Source organism: Pleurodeles waltl, chromosome 6, assembly GCF_031143425.1.
Source record: "Pleurodeles waltl isolate 20211129_DDA chromosome 6, aPleWal1.hap1.20221129, whole genome shotgun sequence".
Lineage (NCBI taxonomy): Eukaryota > Metazoa > Chordata > Amphibia > Caudata > Salamandridae > Pleurodeles > Pleurodeles waltl.
Window position 1 is genome coordinate 1,675,995,514 of NC_090445.1, and position 12,765 is coordinate 1,676,008,278.

General features: G+C 42.3%; 1 protein-coding gene across 1 annotated transcript in view; it reads left to right on the forward strand.

The window, feature by feature from the left end:
- The window catches only part of GARNL3 (GTPase activating Rap/RanGAP domain like 3), a 759,794-nt gene that overhangs the window by 331,709 nt on the left and 415,320 nt on the right, over positions 1 to 12,765 (forward strand). The gene's annotated exons all lie outside the window — the stretch shown is intronic.

Consider the following 12,765-nt stretch of genomic DNA (forward strand, 5'->3'; position numbering starts at 1 on the left):
ATTGCATTTTATATATGTTCTTAGTGCCTTTTCTGTAATTCTAGGCTGCTGATCTCCTCTTTCTGCGATCTCTGTTGAAGTACAATTGTAGTCCTTCTTCTTTTTTTGTGAAATGTCCAGTTTTTGGGCTTTAAAATTCTGGTCACCGTATCACATGTGCACAGTAACCGGCACACATAGTTGTGAATTAACTGATTTGATAACAAGTTCCTAATCTCGCCACTAGAGGTCAGTGCCCTCAGATTGTGGATAACAGAGAGATAAAGGCTCGAGGAAGAGTCACAATCAAGATAGTGTTAACTTTCCTAGCATTGACATGCTCAAGTTAGACTTTTAAAGTCTGGATTTTGTTTCCGGTCACTGAGGAAGTTGTTGACATTTGGGTTCTTAAATTAAGTTTCATTTATGTACATCCTTTATTCTATTTTTTATTATTTAAATATGTGTGTGTATTATATAAATCCATTTTGTTACCCTGGCATCTGCTTCATCCCTATGGAGGAAGAAACAGCAAAAATATATATATATATATATATATATATATTCAAATATATATATATATATATTTTTTGCTGTTTCTTCCTCCATAGGGATGAAGCAGATGCCAGGGTAACAAAATGCATTTTGTGGTCAAACGTCTGTGCAGAAAAAGGACATTTAAGCTTTGATAGAGGAATTAGAGCTGTGTTTTGAAATGAAATTGTGAATGTGATTCCACTTACTACGTATAAAGAAATGAAACAGCTTGAGTTAATTCAAATTGATGCAAATTTATAGTCACGTGGCATGCATCCAAGACTGCTCAAAGGGCTCCGTGTAGTGATGGTGAAGCATTCTTTTTGAAGTAACCATGAGATCTGGTGTAATAATTCAAGACTGCTGAACACAGATTAGATGCTACTAAAGAGCAGGGAGTAAGGAATGACAGCTGGAGGCAGCTAAAGATTCTTTATCAATGAATATATCTCGTAATACTCTGTAGTGTGGTCCAGCATGCATGTTTGTACCGCAGATCTGCTTGATCTAATTTTGAATGCCCTTCCTACATAGCAAGTAAACATATCAGAAGTGCTGCCACCCAGGGCAGCTTTAGGGCATAGGCAAAGTGGGCATTTGACCAGGGCCCCATGCTTTTAAGGGCCCCTTGGTAAAGTGATCAGGAAAGTCAAAAGCGACTGTATTAACAGTTGCACAGGGAAAAGAATATTCTTGTTTTTTTATTTTATTTAATTACTGATTCATTGCAACTGCTTGTCTTTGACAGATGGAGAAATGTTTGAGGCTGGGCCGGGGCTGACCAACATGTTAAGCTTTCTGTAGAGCCCATGCCTACAAGCCAAGGGCAAAGGGACGTGAAAGTTTCATGCACAGAGAGCAAGTGCTATCAGGCCCCTTGTGAGGACCGAGGAAGAGACAGCCCCATTCGGTGCAGCAACCTACAGCAACTACACCTTGTTTCAAGCTACTGCTCAGTGGGTTGGGCGGCTGCGGTGGAGGTGAAGGCGAAGCAGCTCTGTTCACTACATGAGACGCACAGGAGGCAGATGGAGAGGAGAGGGGGGGAGAGTGCAAGAAGTAGCCCGAACTCCACAAGGGAGAGACTCAGGTGAAATATTAAAAGAGAAATACAGAGGGAGAAACAGGAGAAAGATGTAAGAGAATGGAAATTGAATTAGAGGAAGAGAGAGGGAGAGGCAGAGACAGGGACAGAGAGACAATAAGGGTGAAAAAGTGACAATAAAAAGAGTGAGGAAGAGATAGGAAAAGATGGCGGAGAAGACGAGTGTTCACTATAATTTGTGAGCAAGAGAGAGAGACATACTATTTAAAGTAAATAGCCAGAGAGAGAGAGGAGACATTACCCACACTGCAGAGACAGTCATAACAGTAAGAAGAGAGACATTTCCACAGAAATAACCTATAGCTATAGCATGTGGTACATAAGGAGCCAATCACAAGGCCCCACAAAGAGTCAGTATCCCTTCCTTGGGACCAACTGAGGAGTTAGCCTAATGCTCACACGGCTACAAAGAGACATCTGGATATCATGTAAGGGCAGTCACTTTACCTAAAGAGGTCACACACCAGCCAAGTGTCAGTGCACGTATCCAAAAGTGACGTCTCACATAAACACTAAAAGACAGCATCGATCTATTAAGAGATAGTCAGGAGGCATCTAAAGAGACAGGCACACATGATAGATGGAGATCCTGGCCATAGGCCTCTCTCACACGTAGGCCATCCACAGGAGCCAGCCAAACATTTAAAGAAACAGACATACACCTATCAGAGTGTTGAGACAGGCCAAAGAAACACCAACACAACACAAAGAGACAGTCAACACAAACCATACAGCAGACAACATAATCTGAAGTGTGTCAGGAGGCCAAGTGGGGTCAATAAATGCAAGAGGAACAGCACTTTATTCCTATTACTGACCTCCTGATAGAGCTGTGAGACAGCAGATGTAGCCTAAAGAGGTGGCCCATTTCAATAAAGACATGTGAGGTAATTGGGAAACAGATTATGCCACCTACCCCATACCCTCTGCAGACCATTTTCTGTGCTCCGCACAATTTCACTCTTGTGCTCCTCCACTCCTACCATGTGCCCACATTATCCTTCCCTTGTTCCCACCACTGTCTCAGACCTGTGTTCCCTCTCGATCCTTACCCAATGCTCTCCACTTCTCCTCCGCAATGGTCCCACTGCCACCACATTCTGCTCCCCATATCACACATCTATACTGGGATTACTCCTTCTCTAAATTCCCTTTGGTCCCTTCCCCCTGAGATCTCAGATGCCCCTCTGCTTCCTCCTAATTCCATTGCATGTGCTCCCCTTTTCCCTCCATAGCCTTGTTTGTCCTTTGTCTCACTGTGTGATGTCCTCGGCTTCTCGTTTCCATTTACCACTGAAATCCCCATCCTTTTTCCAGCACTGCTCTCTTCCTAACAGAATCCATTCTTAGACAGCATCCCTGCCCAGAGATGGTCCATCAGTGACTGGGAGTTATCAGGTTGTTGAGGTCACCCATCTTTCCTTGCAGGACAATGACAGTCAATGTGCCAGGAAGACTGCGTTTGAGCCGGGGCCAGGCAGGGGTGCTCTTGTGAGGGGTAAACAGCAGAGGAGCATAATGGAGGGCTCCTGATCAGCTGGGATCATTCTGCACTCGGTCCAACGGGGGCCCTTGCCAGCCAGGAAGGGCCATCTCATGAGATGTTCAACCGTCATCATGCTCAGGAGAGGACTCATCAGCCAGGAGGCACCACCCCAGATGAATATCCTCAGCAGTTGCAAAATTTGTTATAAGCAAAACTGTGAATCCTTTACGATAAGGCAATGGCTGACCTTTCTTTCATGTATTTTTACCTATATCTCTCTTCTAGGTCCTTGGAAAATCTTTTGAGTCTAGCATAGGGCTCGTTAATGGATTAGTATTTACCATGGTAGTGCAAAAGGAAGCATGAGGGGCTGGGTGGCAGGGTGTTTTTTAAGATACTAAGGCCCATATTTATACTATGTTTGTGCCAAATTTGCATCACTTTTTTAATGCTAATTCGGCGCAAACTTAACTCCATATTTCTATTTTGACACTAGGTACGTCTAGCATCAAAATATTGGAGTTAGCACCATTTTTGGATGCATGCACCTACTTTGCGTCAATGAGATGCAAGGTAAGTGTTCCCATCTAAAAAATGATGCTAACCCCATGGCCCCATATTTATCCCCCCCAGTGCTAAAATGACACACGGGTGAGAGAAGGGGTTAAATAATGGTGCAAAGCTTGCTTTGCACCATTATTTCACACCTTGGTCACACCAGGCATTAGGGGACGTGTGGACCCATTTCCATGGTTAAACATCATGGAATGGGCCCACTGGGGCCCACCCAAGCCCCAGGAACACCCTCCTCACAGAGGATGGGGAACCCCATTCAACGTAAGTAGGGTAAGTAGAGGTAAGTATTTAAAAACAAAATAAGTGCCATAGGGGGCCCTGAGATGGCGCACTTCATGGCACTGGGTGCAAGTGGGTGTCCAGGAGACCCTGGTCCTCTGTGCTGGCCATTGGGGGTGGTGGGCATGACTCCTGTGTTTAAAAGACAGGAGTCTTGTGGTATGGATGGTTTTGCATCAGGAAATGATGCTGGGCTGGTTAACTGCATTTTTTTTTTGCCTCTAACCAGCCTAGCGTCATTTTTTGAGGCAAAACTCCCTTCACCCTTACCACCAACCCCATCCAGCTACATCATTTTTTCTGATGCTAACTCAACCTCAGCGCCGGCTTGTGGCATTCCATAAATTTGGCGCCCGGCTGGCGCTTTGGAATGACTCGAGCCAGCACTGTACTTTTGCAGTTTTGCGGCAAAATGTATAAAAATGGGCCTAAAAGAGAAATAGGCAGAGTAGTGAGTAAGCCAGTTGCCTAAATAATGACATAAGATATTAAACGAAAACACTAAGCGGCATTTTGACGCCCTCTGGAACTTTGTTCACGCCACTATTGAAACACAACTCTAAAAATAATCCAATAGGAACATCACTCTTTTGGGCTTTCACCATTCACAACACTCACCTTTCCTCCCAGTCCCTGCCAGTCACTCTCTAGACACCCAGTGTATACATCCCTATTCCCCAGCATCCTTGCTTTCAGATGCTCTCACATTTGTGCCTCTGCGGCTGCCATACCTGGCAATGTCGAGCTCTCCATGAACATCTGAACCCCTCATACACATGGACGTCTAATGATGAGTTTTTTCGAGGGTAGCTGCTTCTCCCTCTGGCTTGCCTTTTGGGGGCCCTGGCAGAATCTTTGCTACCCGTGGTCCCAGGGGTGGGGTAATGACCCAAGTGGAAGAAACAAAACATAAACTAGGATCCAAATATTGTGTTTAATTTAAGTATTTTCCATTTCATGTCCTCATCTTATCCTGTCAGCACCAAAGGGGAGGCTGTTATAGGCTGCGGGCGGAAGAGACCCTCCCTACAACGGGCCTGACTGTGAGGTTCACAGACTGGGTGCAGATCACTTACACAATGGAGTATCCAGTCTGCCAACCTCTTGTTCTGTCCGCGTTAGAGATGAGTGGATCACAGGGATTCCGCCGATAGAACCCCCTTCCCCACCAACCCCCGGCTTCCTCGACAGAAAACTTCCTCCGTAGGTTGTATATAGTAGGTTCGACGAGGAAGGACTTTACACCACCCGCCCTACTGAGGGTGGATGGTGTAATGTATTTGTTTCTGTGCAATGAGTGAGCGAAAAAAATAATGACCCCTGCATCCCGCGAGAGAGCCCTCAGGGGATGGAAGTGATTGCGTTTTCTTTTCTAAACAAACTGAAGTTTTGGGAGTTTGTAACTGAAAAAATAAAATGAACAACTTGGGTGGCCATTCACTAAACTTTTAGCACCTCGGAAGGAGCCGCAGTGATGTCTGTTCCTTTAAATGTACAGAGATGACCACTGGTCCGTCCTCTCCAAACTTGACATATGGTAGTCGTCAGGATGGTCGAGATAAGGTTTTTTGAGGTTGTAACTTCTGTGCTTGGCAAAATCACAAGAGTTTCTGATCCACAAAATCCAAAGTCGCAATGTACGGAAGGATCTTTGTGATGTACACATGTCTTTGTGAATTGCAATGCCCAATTTGCATCCGTTAGTAATTGTTAAGGTAATGGGACGTGAAACGCGTTTCACCCTTTTGCATAGTACACAATAGATTGTGACAGTGGTTTTCACCGGCAGTTGCAGTCACAAACTTTTCATTTGATGCCAACCTCTGAAAGGAGGTGGAATTAATTCTCAAAGTAGAAAGTGTCTGTGCATAGGCCCTCTTCTTGCTTTCTGGCTCTCCCAGCAGTGTTTACTAACAGACCCTGCATCATTACTATTAATGGAGCAGGATTCTCTGAAGCCCACCAGAAGGCCATTCTGTACTGCGATGCATCAGTACCCCGTGGCAATGCACAGAGAGCCCGGGTGGCGAACACGCCGCCTGCGATGCTAGGCTTTGTACACCAGGCCTTGTGACTCTAAAAATATCTTCTGTTTCATTCATTGATCCTTTATTCATTTTGCATTGATGTTTCCCTATTGTTCTGTGAGCACGCGGGGGCCACATCTTGATAGAGGCTATTTATAGACTCAGACAGGGTGAGCGCCTAAGCTCACAGTCCTTTTGTCTATTTAAACAACCCCAGCTGGATAAACAGCCCAAGGTCCTTCATCCCTTCCAATAATTCTGCTGTCTTTGTCTCAAGCATGTTCTGTTTTCTGTCCCTGCCATGTCCCACAAAGGCTTTCTGTGCCCTTGCTGCTCTGATACTCAGCAAGCCTGTGAAACCTCACGTGTGATACCACACAGTGAAATGTAGGGGGCGCAGCAAAAAATATAAAGTCTCATCTGTGTGCTTTACATTGTTATGCTTATTTTGCTTGCACGTCTGTTTCTCAAGTAACATCACACAGCCTCCTCTTCATGGAAACCTCATAGAATCCCTTTGCTGCTTTAAGACATCTTTCCACAAGCAGAGCCTTCCATTTCTTTTTTCTATTATATTTGATGTTATTGCTAATAAGGAGGATGTATACACTTTATGATATATAATTGAAAAAAGTGTTTATTGAATTAAATTGAGTCACGTTTAACCACTTGTGGGGTACTACATATCTCAGACTCATTCTGCACCCTGGAGGCAGCCATTTTGGGGACCAGCTGCTCACACTTGTGACCACTAACGAGCGCTATAAAGAGCGGGCAGATCAACGCTGCGTGGGACATTCACAGGACGCACCCAGGCAAAGCCCGGGCTAAGGGCGAGCCCGTCAGCGACTGGAAGAGGCTGGGCTGAGCCCACTCTCTTTGTTTTTTTGTTTTTTTAATGTCCTTTTTTATGTTTTCATGCATAGACACTGATTGTTGACTCATATAGTATAGAAAGTGGTATGTAAAGCTGGGTGCGTAATATAGTTTGCTACAGGCCATATCTAGCCTACGACCACTGGTAGGGGGCTAGTTAGAAAGCAGCCATGGGCAAGAAGAGGGTAGCCTGCAGTAAGGCGCCTATTCTACAGCCATTGATTCCTTTTTGGTGCGAGCAGTTAGTGTTGTCTCCAAGGATTGATTTGGCAGAGAGGCGTTTGTTTTTGGGCTGTGCAGGTTCCCCTTACACCGCTATTATAGAGACGCCCAACATAGAAACTGCGATAGGAGGACAGGCTATCTATGACTTTACCAGCCCTATCCCTTTCATTAGTTCAGATGTCCCTATGATCAGTAGTATGGCATCTAACCCTCATGTGGAGCACCCAAACCAAGCAATAACTAAAGCCTCACCTGCCACTAAGCGTAAGCGGAAATCCAGGACTATTGATGCTCTTTCACCTCCTATGAGAGAGTCAACTGTAGGAGAGCAAGGTGAAGTAGTCAACCTGGGTACTGTCCAAATACCGGATTTGGATATAGTCGTCCAAAAGTTTATAACTTCCCTGAATAAGTGTTTAACCCCACTGAAAGATAGATTGGAGAAATTAGAAGTAACAGTAGAGAAAATTTTAGGGTTATGTCAGGGACAGCAAATGTTGCCACTGAGGGGGCCTATAGTTCCCACAAGTAACCTTGAAAAGACCCCTTTGGGACATCCTTCTTTATTGAATGCTCTCCCCCTTGAAAGTACTAGTCGGGAAGAGATAGCAGGTAGCAGTCGACTGCGTCCTGGCCTATGTTTGCAAGATAAGCGGTCTGCAACCATTTTAGCTCCTATCGTTAATCTACCTGTTCCCAATGTGTCGTCATCAGTTTCTGATGTGGCGCCACAAGAGTCTTTAACAATTACGTCATCTTCATACTTACCAGTGATTAATCTTCCTCTTGCTTGCAGTCCATATATTGTTGTTTTGGTCGGTGTTCCTTCTGTGTCAAACTTGCATTCAGAATCTACTCCCCAACTACAAAATAAGGTGTGTCACTGGTTAGTGAACCATTTCAAGTTTTGCGTTCGTGATTATGGAAATATGTTGTTGACCTGCCGTGTCACCTGGATCGGTCCCTCTGGTAAATGTATCCCCGATGACTGTATTATTGTTAATTTCAGGTATCCACACCTGGCAGAGAAAATTCTTTCCCAGCCTTTTGAGACTCTTGGCAGACCGGGTAAAATTAGAGTGTCACCACTTGGTTTTCTATAGACCAAATATCCCCCGAAAACCCATGATTTTGTCTTCGGACCCCCTAGCACAGTCCCCCCTAGGTGTCCCCAGAATTATATGTAAAAACTATTTTGATCCATTGGTTGATCTTAACGAGGTGGACTGACAGTATAAGGGGATGCAAAAGGCAGCCTTATGTGTCAGGGACCCGCTCCTTATCATAGTGTGTTTTCACATCATGTCGAGCCTGTTTCAGAACGGGTCTCTTTCATCACTCCCTTGCCTATGTTAAATACCTTATCGAGGGAAAGGGGTCAAAGAAGTGAGATGCATTGTAATAGCCATGGTGGGGACAGACAGTTTTCCCTGTTAAGTTGGAAAGTGGCCGCCTTAAGAAACTACATTTTTAACCCAGAGTAGCTATCTTTCATTGAGGGTTATGATTTCATCGTATTTCAAGAAACCTGGGATACCACTTCTGTAGTCTCCACTGGTTTTTCCTGTTATTCCTGCCCTGCTGTTGCTGCTCAATTTGGGAGAGCTAGTGGCGGTCTTGCTATTTGGGTGAAGAATAATATCAGAATTACTGTTACAGTTATAGATACAGGTAGTTCTGCGTATCAGGCCTTATTTATCAGAGACACTAAGCGCTCCTTTAGTTTATATCTAGTAAATGTTTACAACAACAATTTTTCCAATACTTACCTGTTTGAGGAGCTATTTAGTTTTATTGGAGGCCTAAAGTTTTATGGGAAGAGCCCCACTCAGCAACCAAGTATCTTAATTTGTGGCGATTTTAACGCTAAAATGGGCATTAATAATAAGGATTTTGGGCAAAGGAGTATGGTCACAGAAGAAGTACCCTGTGATGTGAGAGGATTTTATCTGCGGAATCTAGTAATCCAATATGACTTGATAGATGTACTCAATTGTTTTCAAGGCTCCAGCCCAGATAAGCCAACATATAGAGGAGGGGGTCATGGTTCTGTCTTTGATTATATATTTGCCTCAAAAAACTGTGTGGTGTAACAATACCATGGTGATACAAACTTTATGGAGCGATCATAATGCTATCCATCTAGAAGCTTGTTTTCCCTTGAACAAGGATGACAACCCAAAAGTGTCTGATAGTGTCACGTTTAAGGGTAGTGTGGCATTTAAAAGATTCTATAGCAACGCTAATGGGCTTCATAAGAGACAATCTCTCGATTATTTTGGGCTGTCCAGAGGAAGGATCTGAGGCTGAGTTGCTCCAGTGCTATATGCTTTTGTGTGAAGCGGTCAAGAATATGTTATCACAACCCTTGAAACCTAAAATAAATAGTCCCCGTTGGTTTGATGTAAAGTGTTCTATTGCTAATCGCCGTTGGAGATCAGCATTAGAGAAGCTTCCTAGGGATAAAAAAGAGGTTCAAGAGGCGAGACACTTTTACAATATGGCAATAAAAGAAAGGAAGCACTTTCTGTTTAGCAAGGACTGGGAAATGTTGGAACAGGCTGCTGCTCAAAGCAATAGCAAGGTGTTCTTGGAGAAAGATAATAGGCTCTATCAAAGGGATGTGCCACAAACAGACCGTTTAAGCAAAAGCATTTCAGGTCACGACTGGGTAATACACTTAAAAAATGTTTACTCACAGGAAGTAGATTGAGAGCACCCGGTGGCCTGCTGCAAGTAACAGTTCAGGAGGTTGAGATGGCTATCGTTTTGAGCGCTGGTAGAAAGGTGCCAGTCCCGGATGGGATTCCTATGGATTTATTTAGATGTCATCCCGGTCTTTTGGGAACTTATTTAATAACTCATTATGCAACAGGATACCTGTGTCTTGGTCACTCTCTACAATTGTCCCAATTTTTTAAAAAGGAGACAGGGGATCTCCCAAATGTTACAGGCCCATATCTTTAGTTGATAGCTCTGTTAAGTTAATAGGGAGAGTTATTTTTAATCGTCTGCAGGCTTGGACCACCGAGAATAAAATAATGTCTCCCTGTCAATATGGTTGTCAACCAGGTCTTGGGACTGTAGAGCAGTGCTTGAACTTACATCTTATTTAAGTAAATATACTGTTGCCAAGCACTGCCCAATGTACCTGGCATTTATGGATCTGTCCACTGCATTCGACAGCGTAAACAGAAGTAAGCTTTGGATGATCTTAATTACCTTAGGAGTGGATGTTGCCCAAGTGAACTTTTTGTCTACATGAAAACTTAGGTGCTAGGGTGTTATTTATATATATATATATATATATATATATGTTTCTCCAAATGCCACTGAAAATGCCGAACACTTAAGGATGGGTGCCTTCTCCGTGCAAGTGGCATACACGTAAAACATACCAACAAAAACGGCTTTCCTTCAAAGCCATAAAGGAGCACTCTCCAGGTTGCAGCTAAGTTCATTTCCCCAGTCACGAGACTGCTGCCTTCAGGTATGGAAATAATATGGGCATGAGACGGAGATGAACAGGCTTAACTAATTTGTGGAGGAAGTCAAGCAGCCACCCTTGCTACACAGATGCTTGCACTGCCACAGGCCCATTAGCACAGACACACACAGGGCCTGATTCACAAACTGTACCCTTTGTAGTCTTACAGTAGTGTTAAAGATGTTATTTTAAAGTGCTATTTGCAAACTGCACTTTTGTAGTAAATTACACCTTTGAGTACGTTTACTACTTTATGGTACTTACAAGCTGCACTTTTGTAGCCATTTACAAATTTTTACTCAGTGGTTATTTTATATATATATATATAATATTATATTATCAGTGGCTGGCAACGCACGTGTAGTGCCAGACTTACCCCAACAGTGTAAGTTTACTAAAAAAGTGTAAATTACTACTAAAGTGCAGTTTGTGAATTACGGAAAAGTAGTTAACTTACTCAAAAGTGAAACCTACCAAAAGTGTAAGTTACTAATAAAGTGCAGTTTGTGAATATCAGAAAAGTAGTTAACTTACTCAAAAGTGTAAACCTACCAAAAGTGTAAGATACTAATAAAGTGCAGTTTGTGACTATTGGAAAAGTAGTTAACTTACTGAAAAGTGTAAACCTACCAAAAGTGTAAGTTACTAATAAAGTGCAGTTTGTGAATATTGGAAAAGTAGTTAACTTACTCAAAAGTGTAAACTTACCAAAAGTGTATGTTACTAAAAAACTGCAGTTTGTGAATATCGGAAAAGTAGTTAACTTACTCAAAAGTGTAAACCTACCAAAAGTGTAAGATACTAATAAAGTGCAGTTTGTGAATTACAGAAAAGTAGTTAACTTACTCAAAAGTGTAAACCTACCAAAAGTGTAAGTTACTAATAAAGTGCAGTTTGTGAATATCAGAAAAGTAGTTAACTTACTCAAAAGTGGAAACTTACCAAAAGTGTAAGTTACTAATAAAGTGCAGTTTGTGAATATCGGGAAAGTAGTTAAATTATTCAAAAGTGTAAACTTACCAAAAGTAAGATACTAATAAAGTGCAGTTTGTGAATATCGGAAAAGTAGTTAACTTACCCAAAAGTGTAAACCTACCAAAAGTGTAAGACACTAATAAAGTGCAGTTTGTGAATTACAGAAAAGTAGTTAACTTACTCAAAAGTGTAAACCTACCAAAAGACGAAGTTACTAATAAAGTGCAGTTTGTGAATATCGGAAAAGTAGTTAACTTGCTCAAAAGTGTAAACCTACCAAAAGTGTAAGTTACTAACAAAGTGCAGTTTGTGAATATCGAAAAAAAAGTAGTTAACTTACTCAAATGTGTAATTTTACCAAAAGTGTAAGTTACTATTAAAGTGCAGTTTGTGAATATCGGAAAAAGTAGTTAATTTACTGAAAAGTGTAAACCTACCAAAAAGTGTAAGTTACTAATAAAGTGCAGTTTGTGAATATCGGAAAAGTAGTTAACTTACCTAAAAGTGTAAACTTACCAAAAGTGTATTTTACTAATAAAGTGCAGTTTGTGAATATCGGAAAAGTAGTTAACTTACCCAAAATTGTAAACTTACCAAAAGTGTAAGTTACCTTTGTAAATCAGGCCCGGACAGTCCAGTTACTTTGTGGCAGGATGCCCGGGGTCCATCATTCCAGCAGATACTGTCTCACATCCAACAGTTTTTTTGTGTTATGTGAATGAATGAATCAAAGAGTTATATAGTGCAACATAAATCTCAACAAGAGCTGTCCCGGCACTTCATATGTCTGGTCCTTTATAAAGGGGCAGGGTAGATAGCCCTAATGCGGGCATTTTTGTTGTTTGCTCTCCGTATTGTGCTTTGAAGTTCTGGGTACCAGAGCACTCTGACTAAGAGATTGCAAATATGTGAGTTAATATGAAAGATGCCAATCGCACCATTGTAATTGTATAACACTATATATACCCATGCACCAGGTGCTTCACTAATCTGCAGAGTGGGCTGAGCAACAACCTTACAATCTAGCAGCAAATCCTACAAATTACCTTTATTCTGGGTAAAGATCTTCAGTCTTCTCACTTTTACCTGTAAAATATGTGTAGATGCAGGGACAAGTTCATTGTCAGATGTTCAAGCCTATTTAAGATTTTGAAACCACAAATATCCAAAGACAGAGCTTGGAAGATTGATATAACTTTGTGGATAGCTATAA